Here is a 12,252-nt window from a genome sequence, read left to right as displayed (position 1 = left end):
TTAACCCATACACATCTCCTGAGATCATATATAATCTTCAAATAAAGACAATAATAAGGTCATAATTACCTCTAACATAACACAACTATCCTTCATACAAGCAGAAATGCACAAATCCCCAAATTATATCCTATTACAAAAAATTAACATTACTTAAATGGTGATGTGAAGTCAATAAATCTTATGTCACATGATAAAGGAGAAAGGAAATAAAACCAAGATATTTTCTTAGTACAAGTGTATGCATTCACAAACAAGTTTTTAACAAAAGAAGGCGAAAATACTCATGACAAATACAATCCTTGTTTCTGCAGCTGGTCACATGGTCATAGCTACTGTTGACTACCTTCTATTACCCATTCTGAATGACCTTTGCTTCAGCAAGCACCTCAGCAGGTCATGGTTTTGTTTTGTTTTGTTTTGTTTTGTTTTCCTGGTGGAGTGACCCAAAACTTTATTTCTAACACATCTGGGTCATTTGTAGTCCTCCCTGGATTTGGCTGTTGTAGTTTCCCATTGACCTTAATCACAGGGCATGGTAATACTAAGAGACTTCCCAATGGATCTCCTGTATTCCATGCTTACTCTTCCTTACCTCCGTTGTGGAGTGGTAGACTGATTTCATCTTGATAGTCCAGGTCAATCACCCCCACCAACACTATAACTCCCATTTCAGCCTGTTGACTTAAAGGTAGGAGGAGGCCAAAATGTCCATGTGGCAATCTTAACTTCCAGTTTAATGAAATCCTTGTTTTGTCTTCTGGTGGCAGCATTCCTCCCTCGGGAACAAAGACTTCTAGGCCGGCAGAAGGTAATGTTGTGGGAACAGGAAGAAAAAATGTTGCTAGTGGGTCACTAGGGGTGATGGTGAGTGGTGCCACTTCCACTTCCACCCCTTGATTTCTGGACCCATGAAGCCTGGCTATGGGTGATTCAGAGTGTACATGGCCTTCTGGAGAACTTTACCCCAGCCCTGCAAAGTATTGTCATCGAGTTGGCATTGTAGTTGTGACTTCAAACGGCCATCACTGTTGCCTCAGAGAGCACAGGGTTTATCTCCTCAAACAATGGTGGAAAGGCTGATGGGCTGATGGCAGCATGGGTCACAGAGGGGATGTTGCCACTACTGGGGATGGGAAGCTGCTTCTTCTAGCAAAAAGGCTTATCAGAGTTTACAATCTCAGTGTCCCCAGCTTCATCAGAGTCCTCCCACACATCCCCATTCCAAGTTGCAGGGTTCCATTCTTTTCCAATCACTGCCCTCACTGTAACCATAGACAACTGACAAGGCTGTGCATACACCTTTTGTTGCAGGTCAGCCACTTTCAGGATAAGAGCTTATGTCTGTTTTTCCACAATTTCAGCTTTTTCTCCACAGGAGATAAGACTCTCACTCAGGGCAATCCTAGTAGATTTGATGCTAGTATCTGCTTCTGAAGCCAGGAGATAGAACCCCTGAGTTCACCATTTTATTTCGTCACTTTTTCTACCGAACTTAGGAGCAACCAACCAGCTTCCATATGTTCCTTGGTTCTCCACATATGGTCAAAGGTGTTATGTATGGAGTCACTAAACTCCTTGCCTCTCATGAGCAATGAATCAGGAGTGTCAAATGCATTTATTTTGCATAATTCTCTAAACAGTTCATGCTAAGGATGATCAGTGTTCTCCATACTATTGAAAGTAGAGTTCTTAGCATTTTTGGGTCTAACCATATTAAGCAGCCAACTCCAGAAACCCCAAAACCAACAAAAGAACCCCATATTTAATATTCTGTTCCTCTAGACCCCACTCCTGGTACCAAAATCTGTATCAGTCCTGGCTCTCTAGGGGGACAGAAATATATATTTCATTAGTTCTGTCCCTCTGAACAATATATATATATGGGAGTTTATTAAGTAGTATTAACTCACATGATCACAAGGTCCCACAATAGGTCATCTGCAGACTGAGGAGCAAGGAGAGCCAGTCCAAATTCCCAAACTGTAGAACTCAGAGTCTGATATTCAAGGGCAAGAAACATTCAGCATGGGAGAAAGATGTTGGCCGGGAGGCTAGGCCAGTCTCTCTTTTCTCATTTTTCTGCCTGCTTATATTGTAGCCATGCTGGCAGCTGATTAGATTGTGCCTGCCTAGATTAAGGGTGGGTCTGCCTTTCCAAGCCCACTGAGTCAAATGTTAATCTCCTCTGGCAACACCCTCACAAACACACCCAGGATCAATACTTTGTATTTTTCAATCCAAGGAAGCTGACACTCAGTGTTAACCATCACATTCATTAACATACTGTGATCTCATTTGTTTAGTTTTGCTTTGTTTACCTGTGCTTCTGTAGTATCACTAAAGAAACTTTGCTTAATCCAATGTGCTGTATAGTTGGTCTATATGTCTGTTTGTATGCTAGTATCATGATGTTTCGGTTACTATACCTCTGTAGTATAATTTGAAATCAGGTAATGTGCTTCCTCCAGCTTTGTACTTTTTGCTTAAGATAGCTCTGGCTATTCTACATCTTTTGTGGCTCCATATAAATTCTAGAATTTTTTTTTATTTCCGTGAAGAGTGTCATTGGTATTTTGATAGGAGTAGCATTAGGTCTGTAGATTGCTTTGAGTATTAGAAGCATTTTAGGAATATTGACTCTTCCAATCCATGAACATAGAATATCTTCTCATTATTTTGCATCCTCCTCAATTTCTTGTATCAATATTAGTTTTGTTGTTGCTGTACTTTAAGTTCTGGGATACATGTGCAGAACGTGCAGGCTTGTTACATAGGTATACACATGCCATGGTGGTTTGCTGCACCCATCAACCCATCATCTACATTAGGTATTTCTCCTAATGCTATCCCTCCCCTAGCCCCCGACTCCCCAGCAGGCCCTGGTATGTGATATTCCCCTCCCTGTGTCCATGTGTTCTCACTGTTCAACTCCCGCTTATGAGTGAGAACATGTGGTGTTTGGTTTTCTGTTCCTGTGTTAGTTTGGTGAGAATGATGGTTTCCAAATTCATCCATGTCCCGCAAAGGACATGAACTCATCCTTTTTTATGGCTGCATAGTATTCCATGGTGTATATGTGCCACATTTTCTTTATCCAGTCTATCATCGATGGGCATTTGGATTGGTTCCAAGCCTTTGCTATTGTGAACAGTGCTGCAATAAACATATGTGTGCATGTGTCTTTATCGTAGAAGGATTTATAATCCTTTGGGTATATACCCAGTAATGGGATTGCTGGGTCAAGTGGTAGTTCTGGTTCTAGATCCTTGAGAAATCGCCACACTGTCTTCCACAAATGTTGAACTAACTTACACTATAGTTTTTATTGTAGACATCTTTCATTATTTTCATTAACTTAATTTCTAGGTGTTTTAATTGTTGATATAATAATAAGATTACATCCTTGATTTCTTTTACAAATTGTTTGCTGTTAAAATATAGAAATGCTACTGGTTTTTGTATGCTGATTTCGTATCCTACAACTTTACAGAACTTGTTCATTAGTTTTGATAGTTTTCTTGTGAAGTCTTAAAAATTTTCCAAATATAAGATCATTTCATCTGCAAAAAAGGAAAATTTGACCTCTTTTTCTTTCAATTTGGATGCCCTTTATTTCTTTCTCTTGTTTATGTGGAATAACAGTAGTGAAAGTAGCTCCTTGTCATGTTCCAGATCTTAGATGAAAGATTTCAGAATTTCCCCATTCAGTATAATACTACATGTGGTTTTGTTGTATATGGCTCTTATTATGTTGAGTTATGTTTCTTCTGTACCCAATTTTTGAGAGATTTTTAAATTAAGAAGAAATGTTGAATTTTATCAAATGCTTTTTCAGCATTAATTGAAATGATTATATAGATTTTATCCTTCATTCTGTTAAAATGTATCACATTGATCAATTAGCATTTGTTGAAACATACTTGCATTCTTGAGATAAATCTCACTTGGTCATGATGAATAATCTTTTTAATGTGTTGTTGAACTCAATTTGCTAGTAGTTTGTTGAAGATTTATGCATCAATATATATAAGGGATATTGACCTGTAGTTTTCTTTCTTAAATGTGTCTTCATCTGGTTTTGGTATCAGGCTAATACCGTCCTTGTAGAATAAGTTTGGAAGTGTACATTCCTCCTCTACTTCTTGAAATAGTTTGAGTGGGATTGATATTAGTTCTTTAAGAGTTTAGTATAACTCAGCTCTGAAACCATTGGGTCCCAGGCTTTTCTTTGCTGGCACACTTTTTTGTACAGCTTTGATCTTGTTACTTGTTATTGATCTGTTTAGGCTTTGGATTTCTTCATGGCGCAATCTTGGTAGGTTCTATGTGTCCAGGAATTTATTCATTTTTTCTAGATTTTGAATTTATTGGCATATAGTTGCTCATAGTAGCCACTAATGGTCCTTTAAATTCCTGTGGTGTCAGTTGTAATGTCTCCTTTTTCATCTCCGATTTTATTTAATTGGGTCTTCTGTGTTTTTTTCTTAGTCTGGCTAAAGGTTTGTAAGTTTTATTTATATTTTCAAAAACAGCTTTTTAATTTTACTGATCTTTTGTATTATTTTCTTCATTTCAATTATATTTATTTCTGCTCTAATTTTTTAATTTATTTTCTTCTACTAAATTTGGGCTTGGTTTGCTCTTGCTTTTCTGTTTCTTTAAAATGCATCATGAGGTTATTTATTTGAAGTTTTTCTTCTTTTTTAGATGTAGACTCTTACCATAACATTTCCTCTTAATACTGCTTTCACTATATCCCATAAGCTTTGATATGTTGTGTATCCATTATCATTTGTATCAAAAATTATTAATTTGTTTATTATTTTTTTCATTGATCCACTTATTCATGAACATAATTTTTAATTTCATGTGTTCGTATAGCTTCCAAAATTCTTGTTATTGATTTCTAGTTTTATTCCTTTGGAGTCAGAGAATATGCTTGATATAATTTCAATTTTTGTGAATGTTTTAAGATTTGATTTGGGAGCTAGCATATGATCTATCCTTGAGAATGCTCCATATGTTAAGGAGAAGAATGTGTATTCTGTAGCTGTTAGATACAATTTTCTGTAAAAGTAGATTAAGTCCACTTGGTGTGTAATGTTGATTAAGTCTAATGTTTCTTTGTTGATTTTTTGTCTGGAAGAAAAATGCTGAAAGTGAGTGTTCCAGTCTCCAGCTATTATTGTTTTTGGTCTATCTCTCTCTTTTGCTGTAATAATATTTGCTTAATATAACTTGGTGCTCCATGGTGGAGAGCATATATATCTACAATTCTTATATTATCTTGCTGTATTTGCTCTGTTATCATTTTATAATGATGTTCTCTCATTATATAGGTTTTTCTTCAAATCTTTTATTTATATAAACATAGCTACCCTGTGCATCCCCGCCACCCCACAATCATTTGGACCGCACTTGGTCAGATTGGAAGCCAGCACAGCTGTAGGTCTCACCCAAGGCTTGCTGTAACCACTACCTGTGCATTGCCTGATATGGTTTGGCTGTGTGCCCACCCAAATCTCATCTTGAATTGTAGTTTCCATAATTCCCATATGTCATGGGAGGCACCTGGTGGGAGGTAATGTAAACATGGGGTTGTGACCCTCATGTTATTCTCATGGTAGTGAGTGAGTTCTCATGAGATCTGATGATTTTATAAGGCACCTTCCCCACTTTTTGCTAGACACTTCTTACTGCTGCCATGTAAAGAAGGACCTGTTTGCTTCCCCTTCCACCATGATTGTAAGTTTCCTGAGGACTCCCCAGCCGTGCTGAACTTTGAGTCAGTTAAACTTCTTTCCTTTATAAATTACCCAGTCTAGGTATGTCTTTATTAGCAACCTTAAGAACAGACTAATACACTGCCTATATTCACTCAAGGACCTTTGGATCCACAATTAGCACTGGTAAAGCAAGCCAGACTTTGGTTTTTCCTTTCAGGGAAGGGAGTTCCATTAGGCACTGGGCATGTTCAGAGATGCCCTTCAGGAGCCATGGACTGGAGTAAAAAAATTTAGAAATCTGTCTTGTGCTCTATTGTATTGCAGCAGCTAAGCTGACACTGAAATCAGGAGACAAAGTTTTTATCATCTTTTCCTCTCTTTTCTGCAGGAAGAGGAACCTCTCCCCATGTCCACTACCCTCATAGTACCATGGCGAGTACTGACAGGCTACTGCCAGTGTTTATTCAAGGCACACGAGCTCTTCAGGCAGCTTGTGGTGAATGCTGCCAGGCCTGGGACTCACCCTTCAGGATAGTGAGCTCTTCTCTGGCCCAGGGCAGGTCCAGCAATACCATCCAGAAGCCAAGACCTAGAATCGAGCACCCCAAGAGCCTGCTTAGTGCTGTACACCACTGTGACCAACTGGTACCCAAGATACAAGATTAAGTCCCCTTTACATTTTCTTCCACTTGTCTCAAGCAGAAGGAGTCATCACCATAGCCACCACAGCTCAGAATATGCTGGGTCTCACCTGAAGCTAGCAAATCTGAGTCTCACCCAAGGCCCATTGTATGTTGCCGGGTATTGCAACTGGTTATTCAGAACCCAAGGACTTTTTAGTCAGCAGGTAATAAATTCTGCCAAGAATGAATCCTTTCCTTTAAGGCAACAGGTTCTCTTCTGGCCCAGAGTGTGTCTAGAAATGTTATCTTGCAGGTAGGGCCTGGAATTGGGGCCTCAAGAACTCTGCCCGGTGCCCTATACTACTATTGTTGAGCTGGTATCCAAGATTCAAGACAGAGTTATCTTTACTCTTTTCCTCTCCTCTCCTCAAGCAGAAGGAAGGAGTTACTTCCACTGATGCAAATGGCACTGCCTTGGGTTGAAGGAGGAGTAGTGCAACCACTCCCTTAGCCACTCTATCTGGTTTCTCACTAGGTCATATGTCTTCCAAGTCCACATGCTGTAAGTTCAGTATAGCACTAGGACTTGCCTAGGAATTACAGGCCTTGTGCCCTAGATTGCCTTTCAAGATTATTTAGGACCCCAGAGCACTTTATCTCAGTGTTGAGGCTTGTCAGAACTCAAGTTCTGACTACTGGGAAGGGTGATTCCCTTCTGGTTAGGGCTGGTCTAAACGCTACCTCCATGGGTAGGAACTGGCTGAGTTCTGCCAGGTTTTGCTTTCTGCTGTGACGGGGCAGCACTGAGTTCAATGCACAGTTTCACAATCACTGCACTCTCCCCACCTTTAGTGCACAGATTCTGTCTCCATGACATGTGGTCACTGCTGGGGCATGGTGAAGAGGTGGTGATGGTGATTCAAGACTGTCTTTCCTACCGCTGTCAGTGCTTCTTTCAGTGCTACAAAGTTAAAACCAGGTACTAGGATTGCTCATCTGATTTTTGGTTCATAAGAAGGTGTTTTTGTTGTGTAGACAGTTGTTAAATTTGGTGTTTCTGCAGTGGGGACAATTGATGGAGGCTTCTATTCAGACATCTGGCTCTGCCTCCCACTCCTTATTTCCATTTCTTTAAAACTCAGGTCTCCAGTTATGCCACTCTGCTTCTAATTTAATCAATGCCTTTCCTTGGCTAATACTTATAGCATAGTTACTTCTCACTTCAGTGTGTGTAGGCACATGAGTGCAGAGACAACCATTATCTGATTTGTGCTTTCAAGGGGAGAGGGATTACATACCAGTTGGAAGATGTGCAGTTAAATACTAACGTAAACAAAACAATTCTAAGCCCTTCTTGTACCCTCCAAATATCTTTTCTGAAGCTTGATTACATTCAAAATTTCTGAAGATGGAAGTTTAACTATTGGATTGCAGTATCTTTAAAGGTAAAGGTGTTGTTATTTATTTATTTTTTTTGCCTTCTACAGAGCTTTGTTTATAATGGAGATCAATGAATATGTGTTTCAGGAATAAATTATGAATACATTGCCTTAGAAGTTGAAAAGCAGAGACTGTTTTAGATATGCAGAGAGGAGATAGGCAGTGCTTGAATAAGGGTCTTATTCATTCATTCATTCATTCATTCATTTAGTCATTATTGATTTAAAATGATGAATTAACATCTCAAGCAGAAGAAAAAGCCAAGATGAGGATACTGAAGTGGGAATGAGAACTTAATATTTTCAAATCTGATTTTATTTAATTGGATTGAATTAAATCCAATTCATGTCAAATCATTGACATGAATGGCCTGAACATCATGGAGGATTTTTATTCAACAATGGGGAGGGATCATGTAGGGAGGCTAGAGGAGGAAGCTCACACAAGCTAAGAATCATAAATCTGATGACTTGGGGATTGACAATGCTTGTAAAACCCATTTGTAAAAGAACACAATTGACTACATAATCTACATCCAAATTATGCACTTTTCTGTCTTATATATTTCATATTTCAGGCCCAGTAATTTCCTTTTCTATCTAAAAACTGTGTTTGTGTGTGTGTGTGTGTGTGTGCGTGTGTGTGTGTAAAGCTTAACAGTCAGTGTTCAGCACTCTTAGGGACACAGACTTTGGAACTCTGAGTGTTGCCCAGTGGGAGTTTCTGGTAGGCTGCCATTGAAGTCATGCCCATATCCATGAGAGAGAAACTACATATCGTGTGCTTTATTTTTAATTTATAAATTATACTTTAAAATTTCAGTAAAATATGAGAATCAGGGAAGTTTTCAAATTATGACACCATTTAAGTGGTTAAAATTCCTGAGTCTACACTTACTGTGCTTAGTCACAGCAACTGAAGCATGTAATATGTGCCCCATGCTATGTTTATTCCATTGTATTCCAGGAAGCCTTACCAAACGATGTGTGTATGCATGCCTGTGAGAGACTGGTAGATATTCCTTTAACAGTCATATGGACAATAATTAATTTATGGTGCTTTTCTATTTGAGAAACTGTATAATCTTTAGTCCTTTATAAAAGAAAGATTCCTAGCTGATGTGGCTGACATTTCTACATCTGAGCTACTGGAAGAGACTCCCGTGTAGTTTAGAAGCTTCTGGAAGAAGCAAATGTAATGACAGTAGGTAGAGAGTTGCTTCCTGTTTTCTAGCTATGACCTGAGGAGTCACTTGACCTCTTTGAGTCTCAGCTTTCTATTCTAAAAGTTAGGTAGCGATACCTTTTAGAGCTCTCTTATTATTAATGAGAAAACAGTACCTTGGCCATGGTAAACCTTCAGTAAATAGTAGCTGTTAAATCCCTTTATACCTTTCAATATGGGCCAGGCTTGCCAGCAAATGTAATGCGGAGGTGGGAGAGAATCCTGAAAGCTTTCTTGAAAACATCTATTTCAGTTTATCTGCCATACCAGAAAAGAGAAAAGCAAAGCAGAGTTTGGGAAATAATGTTGAAGAGAGTAAAAGGAAATGAAATAAAAATTCTAGACCTGGTGAGAAAAGGGGAGGGGCAAATTAGACAATGAGATGAGCACCAAATGTCCTCCTCAAATCAGAATCTTGGGAGCTTCTCTAAAGGAGCTAGAGCCATGGCTCGCTGTGTGGATTAGAGAACCCTCAGTACCCTTGGCCTTACTGTCCTTCAGCAGAAGTCAGAACCCAGTTAGGCTTTTGTGAGAATCATCTCATTCCTATGAAAATGTTCATACTATTTTTCCATCTAATTTATTATCTATGGTGTTACTCCTTTTAAAAAGTTAAAACTGTATTTATTTTTACACAGGTGAATTTCACCCTCCTACTTGTGTCTTTTGACCTGTCCTGGACCAGTGGATACTGATCCTTTACTGTGTAACCTGTTCAGATGTCCTGTCCTGGTTTTTAGTTTACTTCTCTGATCTAAGATATTTCGTCAAGCTCCTGACTTTATCCACTCCCCCACAGATCCTGGTTTCTTAACATTTTCCTTGAGCATCCTGGAAATCACATTTAATCTTTTCTCAATTTTTTTATACGGAGTCTTGCTCTGTCGCCCAGGCTGGAGTGCAGTGGCGCCATCTGGGCTCACTGCAAGCTCCGCCTCCCAGGTTCATGCCATTCTCCTGCCTCAGCCTCCCGAGTAGCTGGGACTACAGGCGCCCGCCACCAAGCCCGGCTAATATTTGTATTTTTTTTTTAGTAGAGACGGGGTTTCATCGTATTAGCCAGGATGGTCTCCATCTTGTGACCTCGTGATCCGCCCGCCTCAGCCTCCCAAAGTGCTGGGATTACAGGCATGAGCCACCTTGCCTGGCCAGATTTAATCTTTTCATATGCCATGGCCTCCCACTAGAGCCCTCTGATTACTACAAATATCTTTCGCAGTTTGGTGTCTAACCCAGGTGGTGGAGGAAGGGGCCTAGCAATGTCATTCTGAGCTTAACTCATGGAGTAAGAAGAGGGAGTGACCAAGCAGGCAGCAGTGGCCATGTGAGTGTGGTCATGAAGCCACATACCTAGAGCTCTCTAGCCGTCACAGAATCACTGACAGCAAGGTTGGCTCAACCAAAATAGTCAAAACCGGTTTCCTGTGCCGAGAGACATCTTAGAGCTACAGCAAGCAGTGCATTCCCCAACATCTGCTAATGGTGATCTCAAGTATCCAAAAGTGCTTAGAATATTAGCCATGTTTTTTTTTAAGTTTGTGTATTAAAAATATATTATTTCAATGCAACATGATCCCTTACAGTAAATCCTAAAACAAAAAAGAACTAGAGATTAGTGAAAAAATATGCAAAATCCAAGTAAAGCCTGGAATTTTACTTGATATTAATGTATTATCAACAATAATGTCTAGTTTAGAAAAGTGTATTATAGAAATGGAAAATATTAATATTAAAAGAAGTTGAGTAAGAGGTATTTACGTACCACCTGTACTACCTTTGCAACTTTTATATAAATCTAGAAATATTCTGAAATAAAGTTTATTTAAAAAATGAATGATAGCCTTGGGGTACAGCCAAGATGGAGCAAGCAAGAAAAGCATAACATTTCTCTTAGTGATTATAGCAAAACCTCTGGATAAATACCATAGCAACTACCTGAAGACTCTCAGGAAACTGAATAATAACAAAACAACCGGGGAGAGAGGCAAAATGTGAAGAATTATCCACAGTGTATTGGTGATCATCTTGTTTCCTTTCCATTTATCTCCCAGATGAGCAGGCCAAATCAGAAACATATGGGGTGGGGACTGCAAAATCTCCAAAAGCAGTTATCTTTATAACAAGAGGACAAAGAAAAAGGCCCCACAGAATGTGAAAAAAGAATCCTCTTAATAAAAAGTCAAAACCAGAAGCTTAATTTTTTTCTTTTTAAGTCCTGTTCCAAGAGCAACTCCATTCACAGAACTATATTACAGGAGCATGTCTATTCAGCAGAGGTGTTAAGACACCACCAGAAAATCTGCCCCTTTGTATAGAGACAGCAGGAAAAAAATACGACTAGAATTCCTACTGCATTTTCTTTCTTCCCTTGTCACATTGCACAGGGCAGGCCCAATCACGTGAAACTGTGTGACAGTGTGGGAGGCTAAAACTATGAGAGAATGTCACCATGATGGACATAAAAATGGATAAAGGGAGCCTCTTATGGCTCCCTGAGAAAACAGACCAGGAGAAGCAGATTCCTAACTGTGCATGATGTGACATAAGTCCTGGGGTAACCCTCAAGCTGCACTTGCGTGGAACATCTCCCTCTTTCCACGCCCATATCAAGGGCTTCGAGAATTGAACTTTTATGTACACATCTGCACAAGTCCCAGATTATGTTCTGAGGGGCATATACATGGGAGAGATCAAATAGTAAAGCAAATGCTTTAAAAACTCAACTGATATTAGAACCACTGTCCACAAAATGTGAGGAAGAACTTGCAGTCTGAACTTAATTGATTGATTACTTGCTTAAACAAAACTAAACAAAACTAAAATCAATATTCTCAAGATTTTAACAGAAACCGGAGTTCCACAATAAATTATTTAAAATAATTTATTTTTTATAAATTAATATTTAAACCTATAAATTTGTTTATAAAATAAATCTGGAATACAATCCAAAATTACTCTACATGCAAAAATCAAGGGAAATATAAAAATCTTGTAAGGAAAAGACAACTAACAAATGCTGACCCTGAGATTATCCAGATGTTTCAATTATAAGACAAGACTTTAAAACAGATCTTATAACCAGTTTCATAAATTAAGGTGACCAGATCTGAAGCAAGTAAAAATATAGAAGTTTTCAGCCAGAGCAGATAAACTACTTTTTAAATGGAATATAACTTGTGAAATGACAGAATGGACTCAATGGTAAAATGGGGATGGAAAAGGGATGAGTCAGTGAA

Source organism: Pan troglodytes, chromosome 13 (genome assembly GCF_028858775.2).
Source record: "Pan troglodytes isolate AG18354 chromosome 13, NHGRI_mPanTro3-v2.0_pri, whole genome shotgun sequence".
Classification (NCBI taxonomy): Eukaryota; Metazoa; Chordata; class Mammalia; order Primates; family Hominidae; genus Pan; species Pan troglodytes.
This window is presented reverse-complemented; position numbering follows the sequence as displayed.